The following is a 23,495-nucleotide window of genomic DNA, read 5'->3' on the forward strand; positions in this document are numbered from 1 at the left end:
TATTCAAATAACACGTTGCAAGGAAAGTATCAGCATCTCTGAGTAGTAGAACAACACTGGAAATAATTAAGAATTCATTACATACAGTATTACATAAATAGAATCATTACTGTTGTACGTTTACTTTGAATTTTGTCATTGTATAATAGCCTGCAGTCACTAGAGTTGACCTCAATACTGCAGGAGTTCTGCCACAAGGCCCTACTCTTAAAGGTTTACTTTGTCATCATATAATAGCCTGTGGTCAATGGATGTGACCTTAATACTGCAGGAGCTCTGCTACAAGACCCTATTCCTACAAGTTTACTTTGTCATTGTATAATAGCCTGGAGTCACAACATCTGACCTTGGTACTGCAGGAGCTCTGCCACAAGGTCCGACTACTACAAGTTTACTGAGAAATTTGTCATTTTATAATGTAAGCACATTTATCATGAAGAACATTGCTATTTATTAACTTTAATCGGTTAAATACATGCCTGCTCTGTGATTGAAAGTCTCTGTGAAATAGTCTATGCACAGAATGGACCTCTTATTAAGTTGGCCATTGCCCCTTTTTTCTTAACCAGTAGATTATACTATATGCCAGTTATTTAGCCTCAGGAAATGACAGAAAACCTGTTATACTTTGCATCTCTGTGTTAATTGCCTCGAGCTGACTTTACAGTGATTGCTCTCAGTTATATTTTAACATGAGGGGGGAACTATCTCATCCACTAACATATACATAGCTTCTAAACATCTATAACATTATCCAGCTTCTATCTTCCTGTCCAGCACTAAAAAACATTCTACACAACTATGTTCTCAGTCATTGTAATCATGTGACCAAAAACTCCTGTCTGTCTGCAAACCTATCAAATCTACTGGGCATTGTCTATACTCGAACAAGGATGCTAAGGCCTGGAACTTCTTACCTGTATCCATCAGGTCAATATTCTCCCTCCCATCTTTGAAATCCACTCTGAAAGACTTCCTAACTAAAATTTGGCTCTGTTCTTGCTCAAAACAAGGATAAACTATATCCCTAAATGTGATCAGGTATTTTTTCATTCCTTATACCTCCTTTCTTTCCCTTCTTCACTTACTTCTTTCAAATTATCTTCCCTGGCTTTCTCTCTAAATATGCCATAAGTCTGTTTTTACCTCACTTCATATTACAATCCCTGTTTGTATTAGACTAACTTACTTTTGCTTTCTCTGCAAACTGTTTAAAATTCTTTACATATTAAATGATTGTCATATAACTTGTATCAATTCTTAACTAATGTTTTTGTGTTATGTCTAATTTGTTATAATTATTTAAACTGCAAATGCTTTTGTTTTATTTTTGAAGATTGTAAAATTATTGTTCTTAAATATTTTGTAATAATTCTGAGCTTTTTTCCGCGGACCTCTGCTGAAAATGGACCTACCCTGCTGGACTTTCCTGGTAATTAAATGTCAATAAATAAATAAAATAAATAAAGAGAACATTACCCATTAATTATACCTGAAGAGGTTTTAACAATGCAAATTTCTATCTCTGAAAAATAAATCAAGGCAAAGAAAATTTCACATTGTGTGCATTTACTATATACCAATAGGAAAATAACTGTTTTTTTTTTTTTTTTTTTTTTTTTTTACAGCTCTGTTAGTTATTTAATCAGCACCAGAGGTAATGCTTTAATGGTGTTGTAAACAAAATTTATAATCTATTAATATGGTGTTAGATACAATAATAACATGACATGAGAATGATAGAATTGCTACATAGATTAGAACAGCATAATTTCAAGTTAAATAACAGTTAATGCGAAATACAAGTAACATGTCTGAAATACATGGGTCATATTCTAATGTAAGATAGTCTAATGCTGGTACAGAAAAAGCTAGATCAGAAGTCAGCCAGATATTTCAGAGGTTTCCTGGAATGATACACTATCTTATAATGTTTGTACCTATTATGTCTAAGATAATTATGCCTCTTGGAAATATGTAAATGGGAACAGAGCTATGAACAAGAAAAGAATCTTGAAAGTCTCAAGAAACTAGTTACAGATGCAGAAACATTAAAATAATAGTATATGGATATGCCGTTTATGTTTCAAGTAGATGCCAGTCAGAGTAGTATCAGAGTTTTAATCCTAAAAGGCATAGAGGACCTACTTATGGTTCAAGAGCATTTACAAATACAAGATATATGTACATATAGAATGGGAACTGTTAGTAGTGGTGTATGGATGTGAGGTTATATAAATATATCCATGATAAAGAAAATTGAGTGGAAACAGACTACAAACCCTTACAAAACATATTCAAAAAGTTTTTGTTCAAGGCATCCCTGACATGGCAAAGAATATTTGTTTTACCTTTACAGAAGTATGACTTGAAAGTGACAAACCAATCAGGTAAGGAAATACAAATAACAGACATGTTGCACAGAGTATATTTGCCACTGTTGCATGAAGAAATGATAGAAAAAAAGAACTAGATACTATTTAGGTAATTGTGCATATATTAATGACAGAAGAGAGATAAAAATAGTTCCAGAGATGTACTGATGTTAATTTAGAAAATTTACTGAAAAATATTACAATGAGAAGAACAAAACTCAGTAGTAAGTAAACAAATCCAAGATAGAAATAAAATATATTTGGGATTTAATGTTCAAAGCTGCATAATAATAGAGCCCAATCAACTGAGAAGACACATTCTTTTTAGGATACATAAATTACATGTGGCAATATAAACTGCAAAGAGAGACATCAAGAGAATAAAATAAGGGGTGGAGCCTAAATGGCCAACTGTTAGCAGCAGATATTTTGAGCTCACAAACCTATACTAAAATACAGGAAAGTTTTTATTTTTTTCTAACAAAAACAAAAAAAAAATCATCAGATATCTTCTAAACTACCTATATATCAACTTTGAAGTGGATTCATCAAGATTTTCCTGTCAAAATACTTTGGAGATTATTTCTTCTGTGTGGAAATGAACAACTCAAAGAATTCCCATTCTGAATCTTCACTGAAAAAGGAAATCCAAATGTCAGCAGCTTTTCACGAATTATTTCTAAAAATGGACAGATTTACTGACAATCTAGAAAACCTCAAGGAAAATTGTCAAACACAAACTGATGTCCTTAAGGAAATGCTACAGCAACATCAAACTAAAATAGTAGACATTGATGGGAGACTCAAGGAAGAAGAAATTCAGTGTGACTACCTCCTACAGCAAAACAACTGGTTAATCAACAAAATAGATGACCTGGAGAATAGAGAGAGGAGAACAAACATAAGAATCGTCAGTCTCCCTGAAATGTCAGAAGGTGAGGATATTATTTTATTCTTAAACTCCTGGCTTCCTGAAATACTGGACTTAAAAGAGGGTCTGTCAAATGGACTTGAGAGAGCACATAGAGCCACAGGATAAACAATTCCTTCATCACCTTCTGCATCTCCTAGATCCATAGTAGTTAAATTTCTATCATATCTGGACAAGTATCTTATACTCAAGTGAGCATGGAGAAAAAAGTCCCTTAACTTACAAGCAAAACCAAATAAGATTTGATAATGATTATTCTTCAAGAGTTTTGGAACTTAGAAAGAAAACCTGGCCATTGGTGAGATTTCTCAAACAAAACAAAATAAAAGCTCAACTTGTTTACCCAGCAAAAATCAGAATTTTCTACTCAAATGACATGAGAACCTTTAATAACCTTGAGTAAGCAACTTCATTCATTAAAAACAACAATATAATCATGATTCCAGAAGAAATGGACTGGGCAATCTCTTCTACTTTGAAAAGATCTTCTGATAAAAAAAAACAACTGGTCGGATGTGAGGAAGATGAAACAAAAAACTGATCTCAAAAATACTGATATTACTAAATCTCTCAAAGCATCTACTAAAACATGCCCCTGGATTCATGAAGCTTGTGCCATGCGCCGGAGTAGCATATGTGATCTAGCACCAAATATGGCCGTCAAGTGATTCAGGTAAGAGCTGTTTCCATGTGCACTACAAGCGTACGCCAGAGCTGCACAGCTTCCAATGCATGTATGCTAATTACCCCATGTGCAGCAGTGTAGCATGCAAATGAAGGTATATAGCGATTCATGAAGTTGTGCAGGCGTAAGCATAAGCATGTAGAAATGTAAACCAAAAAAAAAGGTTTACATTTTGTCAAACATAAAATCGGAACCATGAAAGCAGACCAAACTTATGTATTACAATGTTAATATATGCCAATGGCTAAATATATAGCTGATGGCATAAAACAACATGCACAACATATAAAAAATAACATTTAATGTCATGGCCACACCAATGCAAAGTAAAACTGCAGTGCATCGGTGCCCAAACGGGATCACAAGGAAAATATATTTAGATGTCATAAAACTGTAATGTAACGCAATTCATATCCCCATAATAGTCAATGGCATGCATGCTACACTACAACCATGGCACAAGGGTTGCTAAGGGTCAGTGACAGTGTTCCGTGCGGTAACTAGGAATTAGCAGTCAATGCCATGCAAATGAGTCAAGTAATACTGAATCGCAAATGCCCCACTGGCGTAAAGATGTATCACAAGGTGTAGCATTACAACACCGAAGAGTGGCCTGGAGGTAAACATGACATCAAGAGAGGGGCGCGCCACTGTAGCTGCAAGCACATTGGATCATTGCTAATCCGTGTTGCATGTTGCTAAGGAAAACTGCAGGATAGGGCTGTGGAAGTAGCCATAGCTTTGTTTAGCTGAGAGCACACAAGGTAACCAAAAGTTCATGTGAACATGGATGAAAACGCGCAAAAAACCTGGTAAACAGTTGTGCGCGGCACACACCACAGCTGAAACAGGAAGGATACGGGAAGACAATAAAGAAATGCTGCAGCATGGTAATTGGAGTACAAATGAGTAATTAACACCTAGAATCTCACAGTGGGCCATAGACAACAGCTAACAAGGCTGCTAGCAGCTACCTGCAGAACAGGAAATGGGAGGTGCCATACAGCAAAGAAAAGAGAACTGTCACAACAGAACAAAGCAAACTTGCAGTAGATCAGCTACATAACACATTTCCCAACACAATCCTGGGTTGTGGAAGCACAAAACAAGAAAGGTGGATGCATGCCTGACAATGGGAGGTGAATCAGGTTGAAAATAGAAGTAAAGGGCAATAGATGAATCACGGCAGACAAGCGTAAGTCAACACCAAAGGCCCCACAATAGCATTACCTGCTATAAAACCAATAATTAAGATACCCTGCAGCTGGAATAGCACAAACACACCCAATTACAACAGCATTATCCATTGCACAATAGTATAAGGTGTGAAAGCCCCACACACACACTTGTGTATTCCCAGACACTCTGCACCACTGGTGTATACAGACAGGGAACTTTTAATATGTATATGTTAGGGGCTGCCATAGCTTTGATTCACCAGTATGTGTTGGAGACTGATGGTGGTGTGGAGGATGATGCTGACAACCATCTCAGGCACCGGAGGAGGAGATGAGCGTTCAGACCCAGGGTAACCTACCAGGGGCTACATGATCTGGAGACAGTAGAGCGTTACAGGGTAGACAGGGACATCATACAGCAACATGTTGAGCTGTGCCAGCCATGCCTCAGAGCCAGAAGTAACAGAGGTTAACCCATCCCAGTGGACATGAAGGTATGTGTAAGCTTGAGAATACTAGCCACAGGTACCTTGCAAAGGTCAACTGGGGATATCATGGGGATCTCACAGGCATCAGCATCCAGGGTACTCCACCAGATCCTGGATGCCATGTTACCACATGCCAATGAGCACATATACTTCCCCCAAACGCAGGAGGAGTTGGCCAGCAATATGCGTCTCTTCCACCGTGTGGCAGACTACCCAGAGGTACTGAGTGCAGTAGACTGCACGCACATACACATCAAGTCACCACCCGGTGAGCAGGGTAGGGGCTACATAAACTCCAAGGGATTCCTCTCCATGAACTGCCAGGTCATGTGCAATGCCCAGGGCATTATCATGGATGTGTTTGCTGGCAGCCCTGGAAGCTATCACTACTCCCACATCTGGCATGCCTCACAGCTGTATCAGGTATTTGCCAGGGGGGACATCCCATATGGCCACCTGATGGGGGATGCTGGCTATGCACTGGAACTGTGGATGATGACTCCCATCAGAAATGTACACACAGCCATGCAAGAACGCCATAATGAGGCACACGCAGAAACAAACAGAAAGAGCAAGTGTTTGGGATGCTGAAATCACAGTTCCATTGCATCACAGGGTTGGACATGGGCCTTGTATGTCAAGCAGAGATCACCTGTGAGTATGTGGTATGCAAATGAGTACAGCTGGAGTTTCATAGGTTGGGCTGCATAGGTCATCTGTTTGAGGTCAGTAATCCTCTTGGTGTAGTGCTGGTGTGGTCTTCCAAGCTGTTGCAGTTGTCTTGTAAGGTATATCCCAAATGGGGTGTTGTATCCTTTAATGGGTCTAATATGATGTGTAGAGTCACAATGGCCTCTCTGATCTTGATGCAAACCCATTAGAGATTAGGGGGACATGTAGAAGAATATTCTAACCACCTTGTCATTATGGGTATTGAAGGAGAGATTGCTATCTACTGGGATTCCTGGATCCCTTATTACCTTTTCTGTATGTAGGGGACTAGCACCTATGTGGTAGTCCGTGGGTAATTAATTATATCCAAAAGGGATGACTATGCAGTTTTAGGCATTCAGCTTGATGCCATGATATTAACACCAGGTATCCGTCTCAATGCAACCCTTACAGAGGGTGTCTGTAACAGCTGGGGAAACAGTTATGTCCCCTAGTTTGCAGTCATCTGCAAACCTTTTCAGCCAAAGCCCTCCTGTGCTTGTCTGTACGTCAGAGACGTATATACCGAACATGAAGGGTCCTAGGACTGAGTCCTGGGGGACGCCAGTTGTAACTGGTACACAGTCGGACCTAGGGTATGCAACTCTCACTGTGTGGGTTCTGTCCATGAGCCACTTTGCAAACCATCACATGATGTAGGGGTTAATGTTCAGGCGGATGGGTATGTTGATAATACCAGAAGGAGGAATGGTGTTGAAAGCCTATGAGAGATCTAGGTAGGCTGTGTGGACCTCCTTACCCTCATCTAATGCCTTGGTAACTGTCTCTAAGAAGTCCACCAGGTTTAGGAGGCATGGTCCAGCCTTAACAATGCCAAACAGGGAGGGGTCAAAGGTTGGGAGGTACCCCCATGATGTGCACCATAGCCTTGCACACCAGGCTAGTCAGGCCTATAGGGAAATAGGTCTCGTGGTCCATTGTGGCGGCACCTTTATGGAGTGGAATAACTGTTGCTGTGTGCCATTCAGGGGGCACTATGCCTGATGTGAGGCTGTTATTGAACATGGTGCATAGGTGGGGAGACAGTACGATCTAAAGTTCATGTAAAACACAGCCTGGGATGTTGTCCGGTCCCATGAATGCTGTGATATTGCCTTTAGAGTGTGCAGCTTTGAGAGGGATCTGCCAATATCAATTGTTTCAGGGATCTCACCTTCTTACTGAGGCTAGCCAGGGATCTCCTCCATGCATGGTATTGTACTCTCGTTTGCAAGTGTCTTCCTCCTGTAGTACAATATGTTTATGGCAGGGGACCACCAGATTGGTTTAGTTAATTAAGAGTATGGTGTCCTGGTTCTGTTTGGTATAGCACAAGCCATGCACTCCTGTAAGTGCTTATAGAGTGCATTTGTGTAGGATTCAGCAGTTGTAACAGTACTGTCCATCTGCATGGGTGTCATGATGTCCACCACGCCTGTCTTAAGAGGCATGTAGTTGGCCTTGTAGACATATTATACTGTGATCCCCTTAATGGGGGGTAGGTTCGGGATGTGGATATCAACGGTGTTCAGCACATGGTCTGATCGGACCAATGAGGAGTTGGCTTCACGTGTGGAGCACCAGTCACTCATGTTGGTAATGACTAGGTGTAGTATATTGCTGCCCCTGGTGAGTGTGTGGATATGTTGAGTCAGGGCATTGGTGTTTATGAATTCAGAAACCATTGAGCTAATGTGTTGGTACACGAGTAGTTTTCCCAGTTAATGGTGGGGTAGATTCAGTGAGACTTATGTGATGAGTGTGGTGTTGTACGACTGTGTACCTTCTCCTCATGACAGTCAGGGTCAGGCTTGGTTGGAGAGATCTTTACCTCCAGTTTGGCTAGATGAGTGCATCTCTCACAGGTTGCAGTGTTGGGTGGTAGCTGGAGAGGCTTGTCTGTGTACATAAGGCAATGTGTACATTGCCTCAGGATGTCCAGATTCATCAGATAGACAGGTGAGAACACTGGCAGTTGACTCTTGGACATGCCTGAATATAGAACTACATTCACCTAGATAAGTGAGGAAAGTGAGTACAAGAGCTACATTACTCTATGCAAGTGAGAAAAGTATGTACAAAACCTGTTCACCCTTAACCTGTAGGTAATGAGGAAGATTGAGTGCTATAGTAATTATTAGCTTACGTAGTGTTTACAAGTCCTGATCAAGTGCTTAGCATGAATAAGCAATCCAGATAGGGTCTTGGATAATATAAACACATGGCCCCCTCCCCCCAACAGGTACAGAAGTATATATCCATGTACATCACAGGGCCCCTGTACCCACAACTATGCAGGTACAAGCTGCACTCAGTCTGCATGGGACCTGCCCACATCACTGGTTGTATCATACACATACGGCAAAACAAGATGTTCTCCACATACACATCATGTAAAACATAGCTCTGTTTCAGGTTGTGTACAGACTGAATGGTGCACACCAACAGGTATCACAACCCACAAAAAGGGAGACACCACTGATAATGGGAAGTACTTTACTACTACCCTGCTGAGTCTGGTCTAGAAGGCCATGAACCTTGATCACTTAGGTGATGTCAGCAGTACAGGTGTAGATGACAGTATGGCTGATGTCACACTGAATATCATAACCTTACCAGGTCATAGGACATCATCACCCATACAGTGTACCACCTACACTCAGTATACTAGATGTACATTCCTATGTCACAGGAGTGTTTTGCAACAGGACTTCTGGCAGAACCAGCACTACAGAAGGTGTCTGAATAATACGTGATCATCACACCAGTGACAGCTACAGTATGTCAGCATTAATGAATTTTATTCCCCCTCATTGTAGCCAATACCTCACAGACAAACAGAAGGCATCCGCCTATTGAAGTATGTGAATGACTATGACCTAGGAGCAATAGCTGACTCGCATTGTCACCTCTATGTTAATAACCCTGTACCCATGAACTACCACCTAGGCAGCAGTCAACATAATGGACACTTGTGTGTGAGGGATGCAGCTGGGCAGTTGTCTTTCCTGTGATAGCTACATCACCACACCTGTCAGGTAGTCATATGTGGCAACCCTAATAATGATAGGGTGCCATTCATGAATATAGAGATCATTGTCCAGCCATACAGAACACTCAAGTGACCCATATCAGATCATATATTTCCTTTAAGGGGTATTGGCCATGTGCAGATGGCCTACACCAGCCTTCCCATTCCCCATCTCCACTATGTAGCATGATGCATATCCTAAATAAATCCATGTCCAACCCAATGATGTTGGGCATGCTACATGTACTCATCCTGATCTCGAACACATACTTCATGGACATCCACCTACCACATGCTGGACAGATCCTTGTCCCATACACTTGACATAGTCCTGCCATACTATGCATTCCTGTCCATCAAAGCTGCACATCGCTCCCCTCTCAGACATGGTGTGATGACCGCATGGTAATGCATGGTATGTGTATCATTAACCCTGTGGATCAGTAATGTGACACTGTTCCACCTGGCCCCACAGACCCGCCTGTTGGCTACTGCCAGGTAACCTTTATTCCTACATTCATACATGGCCCATGGCATATAGCCCACTAGTTGACTTTGACTGTAGATGCTATAGTTGATATCCATCCCTGCAAATACCATCTGGCTAGCCAGTGTCCCATGTGTATCACATGTGCAACACAGGTGATACATGGCAGGATGTTGAATCATTGTACAGTACCGTGTAGATGTATATGGCAGAACACATACATGTAATACCTTATGTGAGCATGTCTGCAGGGTCACAGGTCATGTCTGTTAAGGCAGTGTAAGTCCTTATATGTGACATATACACTGCATCAAGGTAGAATGCATTAATGTGGGCACATCCAGCCATGTGCTGATAGGTAGGAACACCAGTACAGGCAAAGAGACATGCCCACATCAAGACAGCAACTATATGGAGTATGAGCAATGTAATCAGGTGACACACACACATATATGGTGATAATATCCACTCAACATTGAGTGTCACATGTGTGTGATACAAACACGTCAGTGTCATGTAGGTTTGCAAATACAACTATTTAAACTGAATTAATGCAATACACATGCATGTTCAGCTGTAGCTCTGTATGTCTCTGTGAGTTACTGTGACCTGTCTCCATCATTATGTCTTCCAGGTATGCCACGTGCAAGGCTTCCCCCTTTTACACACTTGGAGGATGAGGCCCTCATCCTATACCTACTTGACAATTAAAATATCCTGTTCTGCCATGTGCCACAGGATGCACAGTAGCGGGATGCCCTGTGGATGGAACTTTGCAGGAGGGTTAATGTGGGTGGCCACAACTGCACATACCAGCAGATGCACAGACACTGTACAGACTTCATTAGATGGGCGAAACAGCATGCGAATACAATCACCAGGGAACAAGGTGCAACAGGTGGTGGACCACCAACCCAGCCCCCACTCACATGTACCGAGGAGCTACTGGCCAACCTGGGAACACCTGCAGAACCACATCCACAAGCCTTAGCCGATATTGTGGAGGTGGGTGTCTCTCAACCTCTGAGCCTGGAGTTGCCTGGTAAGTCAGTACTGCACCTATAACAACTATATTCCATATAATTGCATGGGTCATTGTACAATATGTAATGTAACATCATATGCAAGGCATATATACACATGTGCCGCATACTGTAGTATGCTACTCTGTGTATGCACACATGCATACATCATAGTATAGTCTAATGTACTGGTATATGTGTTATGCATATTGCTCCCTGTAGCCTTTATACAGGAGTGGATTATACTCATACTGCTGTGTTACTCCTATTTAGGTACCTCTGGCGTTCTGCTGTGACAGCAGCCATAGTGGAGGTGCTGTTCACTTTAGGGATGTACAACAGATCTGATCTACACATGTGGTGAATGCAAACAGTACTACACAGTGGGCTGGAGTATGGCCAGCACACAGGTTTCACCAGTGTGGATTGTAGCCTTGCTATGAATGTCACACAATGTGATGTGCTATCTTGACCTGTCCATGACATCTATTGGCCTGGCTGCTACACTGTCGACCTAACCCGAAAACATATCCCACATACCACCCTTTATCTGCATAACTCTGTTGTCAGTGGAGCATATATGTCATATGGGACAACACAGATGTGTGACATAGATGCCCATCACAATAATTTGGACAACACATGTACACACATGGCCATGGAGGATGGCCAGAGAAATGGAGTAGCACACACAGTAGACGTGTTGTGCTTGTGTGTACACCCTGTCATACAATGGCTACGCATGGTTCAACCATGGCCTTTGTATAATGGTCATAATGTAGATGTGGAACACTAGACATCCTACAGGCCTGTGCACATCTTGTGTAGGTGTAACATCAATCCACCACATAAGATGTGTTGAACATCTTGAGGGTGTTGCAACATGACAGCAATCACCTGTACAGTATCCACATCAGGCCACAGATACAGTACATTCCCGTTGCTGGTGTTGGACATAAATGCCATACTAGCTCCTCATGTGTGTGTGTGTGTGTGTGTGTGTGTGTGTGTGTGTGTGTGTGTGTGTGTGGTACACAGATGTCATGTGGGACATGGTGTACCAACGTGTTTGCCATGTCTGGCCATAGTTGCCAGGCTGCAGCAATATGGTTGCAGATGTGCAGGGATGTCATCCGTGTACCCATCAGTGACCTGTGTCACAACTTCCACATCATGGTTTAGTGTGTATACACCTCAGTGACGTGGGTCACATTCCACAGTATATATGTATTGTATCTGAACACAGTCATGGCTATGAACCCTATCTGTAACTCACACTGTATAGCACTAGAGATGTTTCATGATTCCCTGCACTGGCCATGCACATCAGCTAAATTTGCAGTATATCTGTAGGGCGGACAGACAACACTGAACTGGTACACCATTGCCCCACTATATATTTGACAGGACACCATTGTGTTAAACATGTATGCATGTCATTGCACACATCAGCAGATCACATCATACTACATGTGATTATCAAGGTCATATGCCACACATCAGGCAGGTGTACTGTTAACCTGTGCTGGTCCACATGGTGTAACACAGGGATGTATGCTAACCACTACTATGATTGTGTAATTTGCATGCCGTCTGCTATGACACATGCATGCTGTTGTGTGCAACCTAGGGATGTATAACTACCACTATTATTGTCTGTGCTGCATGTCATCTGCCGTATCACATGAATGTTGCATGCCTTCTGTCATACCACATGCGTGTGTGTGTGTGTGTGTGTGTGTGTGTGTGTGTGTGTGTGTGTGTGTGTGTGTGTGTCTATTGTATAGATTGTAATGTACAGTTCTTGTCTGCCCTCACATGTGATGTAGGTGCACTGCCCTCCTGCGGTACATCAGATGCTAGTGTCCCCACAGACTCTAGCAGTGATGATGAACATATGATTGGGACACAGACAGAGTTGTCAGGGGCTGAAACTGTGCCATTGGTTGCCATTCCATCTATATCCACCTCATCTCCTCACACAGATCCCATACCTGCACATACTCCATCACCAGTGGCCATAGAGGAAGGACAGTTGGCGCATGGTAGCTTGGAACAGGAAAGTGTGGAGGCTATGGAAGGTGTGCCTGCACACCATCCATGGTGTCAGCCAAACTACTGGTGGTGCCCCACACAGGCATGTGGCCAGTGCTGCTCATAGGAGGACCTCTGGCCAACATGCTCCTGCATGACAGAGCGCAGCAGCTGGTGTCACCAGACACATGTTTCAGGTTGTAATGGAGGCACAGGCACATGCTGAATGGCACAACAGAGAAGATCAGAGGCTACAGAGAGCTACTGTCCGTTCTTTAAACAACAGCATCCAGGCAATGGTAAATGCTCAACAGCAGATTGCTGATGCTTTGGATAGATGGTTGGGTGACATGGTTGGAGTCCTTGACCATGGCATGATAATCTGCGAGTGTAAGCTGTCTGTGTTGGAACATCTGGTAGGAGTGAGGCGTCGGGCACATGGACATAGGCCTGCTACATCACCTGTGTCAGGTCTACATGTACGAGCTACCTCACATGCCCGCTCCCATAGTGGCGGTAGCAGCAGCAGTGCATCTGGTACTGTGCTGTCCACACCATGACACAACAGGCCATGTGCACATGGCCCAGGACAGTCCCAACAGGGACACGGTTCCAGTGGACAAGTGACATCAGACAGTATTGTCTGGTAGTGCCCATGCAACCCCTGGCAGGCACAGGTCACATGTCCGTGGCTGGACACCGTGAACTGTAAAACCTCACCTGTACAGTCTGCAGCTGTCAATAATACCCCTGTGTAGGGCAGACACATGGGAGAACTGTGTGCATACATACACGCAAACACTGGACACATATGTAGGGCACTGCAACACACACATGCATAACATCCACATATGCCCAATTAGATCAAAGGCTCAAACCCACACACATGATGTCATCCAATGGTGCAGCCTAGGCCTCTGGCAAATGTTAACACCCTGTGCATATGATGATGCCTGTGCCGCATCCCTGACATCCACACCATCAGTGCAGGGACATGCTCATATGGTCTGATGCACAGGATGAACAGACTAGGATGATATGTGTAGTTTACAAATGTTGAGGACTGTTGACAGGCAGCAGATATACCATATAGTACAGGTGTACAATACTGTTAACAGTATGTGTCTTGTGTAACAACAGTAAATGCATGTTGGTCATGATGTTCTGCTGTTCTTCTTCAGGTCTAATTGCACGTGCCAGTGGATGTCAGTGTTTGCAGTTAAGTGTCCCATATGTCAATGTGGACTACTCACAGGTATGTATGAATATGCCAGCATGCACTATGTAGCTGCCACATACCAGTGAGAATGTCCCATGTTACAAACACGTCTACCGTTCCAAGAGCATGATAGCTGTGTATTAAGCTACTGTGGCCACAGACATGACATCCATAATGGGTGACATCACAGGTATAGTTACATGGAGTGATGAGGTAAGAGAGTAGTCTAGCTGATTACAAGGGTAGAGGCCAGTGGGAAGTGTGATTCCTCAATGGGAATCAGTAATACATGTTCCCATGACAGGATGCCAACACACAACTGCACCCACACACTCAGGTATTGACACACATGTATTCAGTGACACTGTAACACACACACACACACACACACACACACACACACACACACACACACACACACACACACACACACACACACACACGCTCACGGCTTCACTGACACAGTAACACACACTCACACACAGTTGCTACTGGTGGGATGAGGACCCCTGCCTATGTGCAAATCATCATTACAGTACTGTGCACCTACATGATGCGCCACAGAGAATACACATGTACAGGTAGTCAGTACGGCCTAAAATCGGGGACATCAACACGGATAGTAGAATGCATTGCCTGGGTGGTGGGTGGGGTCTTATCAGTTCAGTATGGTAACATACATCCTCACCCCAGGGACCAGTCAGCCCTACATACACACACTGTGGCATTCAGTAATTAATACACCTATGTCATGCACTTACAGATACCTCACATGTGTGAGATACACACCCCTGCTTTTGTCCTGCTTTCCACATTGCAGTCTGTACAGATGTGTACACTAGTGCACAGGAGAGTGAGTAACAATTGAGATGTATTCCCCACAATACGTGACATATATGGACACACACACGCAACCACACATGCCAGTACTGTGAATCTCAGACCTGCCTAGCTCATGTTATATATGTCAGATGTACAGCAGTATTGCACGCGTTACAAACTGTACTGACACTTCCTGTCCCAACAATGCTGCTATATGCACTAGGGGCATCATATCTATTAACAGGTGTCAAGTGATTTACCTTCGCTGTCACCCTGACCGCTGTCTAAGTTGTGTGTTATGTCCTTCAATTAATGAAACCATTTCTTACCATTACACAGGGTATTGTAGGACTGCTTGTGACACACATGTGAGCTGTCCACAGCAAACATCCATCTGCAAAGATGCCCCACCACTTAGTTATTTCAACACATCTGTCCATACCTGTGGTACATCGTACATTCAGCATATCACCATATACAGTTGGCAATGTTGAGGCTGCATTGCAGCTGCATGATGTACTAGGATACATGCCACCTGCATACATCAGCAATTGCACACGCATGTTATCTGAACGCACAACACTATGTGTACAGGTGTGTAGGTCTTACAATCCTGACATTTGGTCATGTTTGTAGGCATTGCAATTGGTGGACATATGTAATGACATACATGACTCATGGACTGTTGTATGATATGATGGGTGACCAGTACAGAGAGGATGTTACCTCTGTCAACACTGATATCACACCTTATGTACTGTTAGCATTCAGCAGCCATGGACCTACATTCCATGTGCATGTGTGTAATGGCTGTAGCCACCTGTTTGCACAAAGGACTACAACAGCTATGCTATTTACAAGTATGTTGTATGTGTGGCATGTACATACCCAGGGCAGGTACATGTATGTCATATCCATACATGAGGGTGTGTACTGGTGTACAGCAACAGACATCTGCTAATGGTGGAAAGTACCAAGGGCCCCTGGTATGTGTACAGCTGACCTGGTCACAGACAGTGGTATCATTGCATTGCATAACACATGATGCAACTGTGTCAGTACATGTGTACTCTCTACAGTTGATGTAGATCTTAGTACAGTACACAGATCAAGGGTCACATGGTGGTGTACTCGTCTTTGTCATACAAAATGTATGGTTGCATGTTGGTGGTCCGAGGGCATGGTGGTGTCTGCAGTTTACATCCTAGAATGCAGCATGTGACAATGTGTCCTGCACATGGCTCATCTGTGATGCCTTTCATGGGGGGACCGATCAGTACATGTGAGTGGCCTTTATGTATGTGGGTACACCACCTGGAGTGGTCCGTACCTGTGTTATGGCCCACATGTCTGGTTCTGAGGTATGTGGTGGTAGTGCTAGATTCTGAGGTATATGGTGGTAGTGCTGCTGTGCACTACAGAGACATCAGCCAGGTGTTCCTCACTGCACAGATGTCAGTACTCCCCATTGTTGGACCTACAGTGACTAGCTGTGAATATGGACGCGACACATCTAGCATTGGTTAGCATAAGAAAACAATGCAGTTGTCCTGTATGTGTATGGGAGTTAACCTGTGTTTAGGACATTTGCCTTGGAATGGCACTGTGTGGGCGGATGCGACTTGGGTAATATCCACACTCCCTTGTATCATAGATGCATGTGATATGTGACAAAGGCCTGCCTACTGTCAGCCATGTCATCCCAGAATGACAGCTGATGTTGTATAAAAGACCAGTGCCATATATATGTAGAGCAGTGTTCCCACTAACAATGATAACTACTAACACCAGAGCCCATTAAAATGTGTACTTTACATCTACCTTTAATAGCATGGCCACTGTGGCCCTCCATGTTTAGCATCAGAGTGCATCCCAGTCAGCCCTGTGCTACTAGGAGTATGAGCATGCCCAGTATATCCTTGTGTAGATGGACACATACTAGTGCATTCTGACCAGCCTTGTGCTACTAAGTGTGTGAGCATGCCCCCTGTGCTACTAAGTGTATGAGCATGCCTAGTATATCATTGTGTAGATGGACACATAGTGCATTCCGAACAGACCTTTGCTACTAAGTGTGTGAGCATGCCCAGTGACACCTTGTATCGGTTATATGCCTCTGTGTATGGGCATGGCCATTGTAACCCTGTATAGTGGTAGTAGTCGTCCATTCCACAGATGGGCATACTCCAGGTCAGGATGGATTCCTACTTTAAACACACAGGTTCACAGGTATGTACATCTTAACTGCCAGCATCCCTGTTGATGTTCGCATTCCCAGATGATCATAATGACAGCCTTGACATTTGTAGTCTGTGTGGCGCGATTTGTAAGTATGTAGTATTGTAATAGTAATCTGTAAATAGGCAGGTGTTCCGTACCTGCCACTGGCATGTGTGTGTGTATGAAGTGGTGGCTGGTGACTTCAAATCGAAGGGGGGCTGCAGGAGATGGCTGAATGGGTGGGGCCAATGGGTAGGGGTGCGGCCAACTAGAAAGAGGAAGAGCTATGCTCAAAACCACAAAAACTGGAACTTTAATTAAATATGCTGCCCTGGGTGCTAAACTGTCATTATGAGAGTCCAATCAAGACAAAATGAAGTGTAGAAGAAAAAAATATTTCAATGCATTGGCTGCATGACAGCTTACTTAATATCTAGATGGAAGCAAAAAGGTTGTGAGGCATGAAAAAATAAATTACTTTTTAAATACATTACTGGATTGCCAGTCAAAATCAAGTACAAGACAAACAAGCAGCACTCATTTCAAACCACTTCTCCTTGCACTGCAGTTCTAATTATAATTTATGTTCATCTTTATAAAAAGTATCAAGTAGCATGCTGAAAGTAGCAATGATACCCCCACTTGTAAAAATGTTTTTTATCCAAAAAAATACCTGCTGCCTGACAACTATCTACTTGTTTCATTGGGAAAACATGATCAAAGTAAAAAATGAACAGTAAACAAGAAACAAGCTCAAGACAAATTGCTTAAAGGATTACTGCACAGGTTATGGACCAGACATGATAGATTGGCATTGTGTTTAGTTTATGGGTAAAGCCTGCAAATATGATGGCAAGGTTCCAACAATGGTAATGAGCTTAAAATACTGTAATCCTGTCCTTTATTACAAATACTGTCATATGCATTTCAATACCAGAGGCTTATACGTTATCTAGTTATGTAAGTATTCTCTGCATGGCAACAACAAAAAGGCTTTCAATGTTGGTAATTCATTAACAGTAAGCTTATTTGCATCTTACAATCTCAGACAAGCTTACCTGTTGGTCATGAAATCATTGCTACTTAAACATAGAGCAACAGGTACTTTCTGAATAATAAGAAGCATAATCAACCATATAAAATATGACAGAAAACCAGAACATTCTGCAAAATCAAGCAAGACAGATGAAAAGCCACTGTAGTACTTGTGTCTACCTTGGATGGGGGGATACTCTGCACACTTACACTGCATAACTGTTCCTTGCCTTGCTTGGACACATCCAGAGCCACTACATGGGGGAGTGGGGTGCAGCAAGTATGTCACAACTTGAAATGTCTGTGGCTGACTGCAATGGCCTTGACACATTTCATACCTCTCAACCTCAGAGCAAGAAATCTGGACAAAGTCAGGCCCAAAATTAAGGACAATATTTAAATATTGGTCTTATAAACTTTCTAATAGAATAATAGGTCTTGCATTAGTATGAATTTTCTGAAGGGTATGAAATCTGAAACTGAAAAATGTCATTATTTTCTTACTTCAATCTTTAATGATTTGCCACTAATTTGCCAGAAAACCACAATTTTATGAAAAATAGACCAAAAATGTGATGCAAAAATATAAAATAGCCACACAATACAGCTGGGAACCTGTCAAAGAAGCAGCACTTTTTAATATTAGCACTGTTAGCTTGAGCAGCTGACAAAATAAATGAATCTACATGCATTTCGGAAATAAAAGTAATCTATAACTCTGATTATTACAGTTATTTATTAATTGTAAACCCTCTATGTTTTCTTCCAAAATTGACATTTTGCGGAGGGATTAGAGGGAGAGCAACATTTTGAGCCAAAATCGGGGACAGTTGAGAGGTTTGGATATGCCCAATTCTATAAAGCAATTTGCACGTACCTCTCAACCTGTTAACGCAGGAAACTGGACAAGGCCAAATATATTGGGGGAACATACAAACAGTACTAAAAACTGCTCTTGTATAAACTTAGTTGATAGAACAGGTCTTGCTTTAGTATGCATTTTTCTGAAGGTTATGAAGTCTGAAACCCAATGTCTGTCATTATTTAGTGACTTAATTCCTAAATGATTTGCCAGAAAAAAAACCCAAATTTTAGGCAATGCCTGTGATACTGTTCTACACGTTGAGGTTTCTCTGATAGAGTTGCTTGCTACTGAGATTTGTCTGCATACATCAACTGGACATAAGCTGATTTAAGTATATTTCCTGCATTTTATTGTGGTTTTATAATTTGGACTGATTCCTCAGATCTAGCTCTGTTGAAACTGTATTGTGTGTGTGCTTGAAGCTCTGCACTAGTTGTTAAACTGCTTTGAAATTCCTTTAAGTGTTAATTAGCTTGGGGGTTTCTGATAACATTAAAACCTGTGTTGGTTACATTTCTTGTAATCATTTTAAATAGAGTTGCTTGCTACTGAGATTTGTCTGCATACATCAATGATTCCTCAGATCTAGCTCTGTTGAAACTGTCTTGTGTGTGTGTCTGAAGCTCTGCACTAGTTGTTAAACTGCTTTGAAATTCCTTTAAGTGTTAATTAGCTTGGGGGTTTCTGATAACATTAAAACCTGTGTTGGTTACATTTCTTGTAATCATTTTAAATAGAGTTGCTTGCTACTGAGATTTGTCTGCATACATCAACTGGGCATAAGCTGATTTAAGTATATTTCCTGCATTTTATTGTGGTTTTATAATTTGGACTGATTCCTCAGATCTAGCTCTGTTGAAACTGTCTTGTGTGTGTGTCTGAAGCTCTGCACTAGTTGTTAAACTGCTTTGAAATTTCTTTAAGTGTTAATTAGCTTGGGGGGTTTCTGATAACATTAAAACCTGTGTTGGTTACATTTCTTGTAATCATTTTAAATAGAGTTGCTTGCTGCTGAGATTTGTCTGCATACATCAACTGGATATAAGCTGATTTAAGTATATTTCCTGCATTTTATTGTGGTTTTATAATTTGGACTGATTCCTCAGATCTAGCTCTGTTGAAACTGTCTTGTGTGTGTGTCTGAAGCTCTGCACTAGTTGTTAAACTGCTTTGAAATTCCTTTAAGTGTTAATTAGCTTGGGGGGTTTCTGATAACATTAAAACCTGTGTTGGTTACATCTCTTGTAATCATTTTAAATAGAGTTGCTTGCTACTGAGATTTGTCTGCATACATCAACTGGACATAAGCTGATTTAAGTATATTTCCTGCATTTTATTGTGGTTTTATAATTTGGACTGATTCCTCAGATCTAGCTCTGTTGAAACTGTCTTGTGTGTGTCTGAAGCTCTGCACTAGTTGTTAAACTGCTTTGAAATTCCTTTAAGTGTTAATTAGCTTTGGGGGTTTCTGATAACATTAAAACCTGTGTTGGTTACATCTCTTGTAATCATTTTAAATAGAGTTGCTTGCTACTGAGATTTGTCTGCATACATCAACTGGACATAAGCTGATTTAAGTATATTTCCTGCATTTTATTGTGGTTTTATAATTTGGACTGATTCCTCAGATCTAGCTCTGTTGAAACTGTCTTGTGTGTGTGTCTGAAGCTCTGCACTAGTTGTTAAACTGCTTTGAAATTCCTTTAAGTGTTAATTAGCTTGGGGGGTTTCTGATAACATTAAAACCTGTGTTGGTTACATTTCTTGTAATAATTTTAAATAGAGTTGCTTGCTACTGAGATTTGTCTGCATACATCAACTGGACATAAGCTGATTTAAGTATATTTCCTGCATTTTATTGTGGTTTTATAATTTGGACTGATTCCTCAGATCTAGCTCTGTTGAAACTGTCTTCCCCATCCCCCCCTGTTCTTGGTTGTAGTTTAAATTTGGTGGCTTTTGCAGTGCCCCACTGTAGATTTGATCTAGGACACTCCCCCAGTCCCATCTCTTTACCGCATTCTATCTAATAAACCCTTTCTGCACTTGCTTTTAGTCCTTTTTAATTTAATTACATTTTTTTCATACTGTGTGTGGACTAATATTGCTACATACTCAAGTTTGCCAGCTTGCACTGCATGTGAATTGTTTTTATAGCATTTACTGTCTGTTTTTGTCCTTGTCTCTGTAAAAAAAAAAAAAAAAAAAAAAAAAAATCTCTTGTTTTCCCACCTTACTGAACTAGAGTAGTCCAGTTTCAGAGTTGCTGATCCTTGGGCTTTGTTTTTAGTTCCTGTTACTGATCCATTGCCTTATTAGGAAGGAGGGAAGTTTCTTTGCTTACCAGTGGGAGTGGGAAGCACTGAGCAGCCTTTTGTCCGATTTGGTGAAGTTTCAGCCAGAAACTAGTAGTCCATTGGTCGTTTTGGGCCAATTCCTAGCTCCTTTCAGCCCCCTGCTATAAAACACGCTAAACAGGCGTTTTCCAGCTTGTACCAACTCAGCACAGATCCTCGTGGTGGCCTGCAGAGTGATCCAAGCAGCAGAGAGCTAAAAGAGTGACTTTCTACCAGATATAAGAATTTTTGTGGCTTTCCCACTGTTATTAAGCTAGCGACTGCATTTCGCCTGTTTTACTGCTACTTTAAGTGATTTCTGCATTTTACACTGTTTATTGCACTTTAAGTTACTAATTGTTGCAAATTGTCTCTGTAGGCTACACACTAAAGTGCGCTAGCCGATTTACAGCATTTATAGCATTTACTGTCTGTTTTTTCCTTGTCTCTGTAAAAAAAAAAAAAAAAAAATCTCTTGTTTTCCCGCCTTACTGAACTAGAGTAGTCCAGTTTCAGAGTTGCTGATCCCTGGGCTTTGTTTTTAGTTCCTGTTACTGATCCATTGCCTTATTAGGAAGGAGGGAAGTTTCTTTGCTTACCAGTGGGAGTGGGAAGCACTGAGCAGCCTTTTTGTCCGATTTGGTGAAGTTTCAGCCAGAAACTAGTAGTCCATTGGTCGTTTTGGGCCAATTCCTAGCTCCTTTCAGCCCCCTGCTATAAAACACGCTAAACGCATGTTTTCCAGCTTGTACCAACTCAGCACAGATCCTCGTGGTGGCCTGCAGAGTGATCCAAACAGCAGAGAGCTAAAAGAGTGACTTTCTATCAGATATAAGTATTTTTTGTGGCTTTCCCACTGTTATTAAGCTAGCGACTGTATTTCACCTGTTTTACTGCTACTTTAAGTGATTTCTGCATTTTACACTGTTTATTGCACTTTAAGTTACTAATTGTTGCAAATTGTTTCTGTAGGCTACACACTAAAGTGCACTAGCTGATTTACAGCATTTATAGCATTTACTGTCTGTATTTTTCCTTGTCTCTGTAAAAAAACAAAAAAAAAACAAAAAAATCTCTTGTTTTCCCACCTTACTGAACTAGAGTAGTCCAGTTTCAGAGTTGCTGATCCCTGGGCTTTGTTTTTAGTTCCTGTTACTGATCCTTTGCCTTATTAGGAAGGAGGGAAGTTTCTTTGCTTACCAGTGGGAGTGGGAAGCACTGAGCAGCCTTTTTGTCTGATTTGGTGAAGTTTCAGCCAGAAACTAGTAGTCCATTGGTCGTTTTGGGCCAATTCCTAGCTCCTTTCAGCCCCCTGCTATAAAACACGCTAAGACGCGTTTCCAGCTTGTACCAACTCAGCACAGATCCTCGTGGTGGCCTGCAGAGTGATCCAAGCAGCAGAGAGCTAAAAGAGTGACTTTCTACCAGATATAAGTATTTTTGTGGCTTTCCCACTGTTATTAAGCTAGCGACTGCATTTACGCCTGTTTTACTGCTACTTTAAGTGATTTCTGCATTTTACACTGTTTATTGCACTTTAAGTTACTAATTGTTGCAAATTGTTTCTGTAGGCTACACACTAAAGTGCGCTAGCTGATTTACAGCATTTATAGCATTTACTGTCTGTTTTTTCCTTGTCTCTGTAAAAAAAACAAAAAAAAAAAAACAAAAAAATCTCTTGTTTTCCCGCCTTACTGAACTAGAGTAGTCCAGTTTCAGAGTTGCTGATCCCTAGGCTTTGTTTTTAGTTCCTGTTACTGATCCATTGCCTTATTAGGAAGGAGGGAAGTTTCTTTGCTTACCAGTGGGAGTGGGAAGCACTGAGCAGCCTTTTTGTCTGATTTGGTGAAGTTTCAGCCAGAAACTAGTAGTCCATTGGTCGTTTTGGGCCAATTCCTAGCTCCTTTCAGCCCCAAGCTATAAAACACGCTAAACGCGCGTTTTCCAGCTTGTACCAATTCAGCACAGATCCTCGTGGTGGCCTGCAGAGTGATCCAAGCAGCAGAGAGCTAAAAGAGTGACTTTCTACCAGATATAAGTATTTTTTGTGGCTTTC

The sequence above is a fragment of the Protopterus annectens genome, chromosome 12.part0 (assembly GCF_019279795.1).
Source record: "Protopterus annectens isolate FY-2018-M chromosome 12.part0, PAN1.0, whole genome shotgun sequence".
NCBI classification, from domain to species: Eukaryota; Metazoa; Chordata; order Ceratodontiformes; family Protopteridae; genus Protopterus; species Protopterus annectens.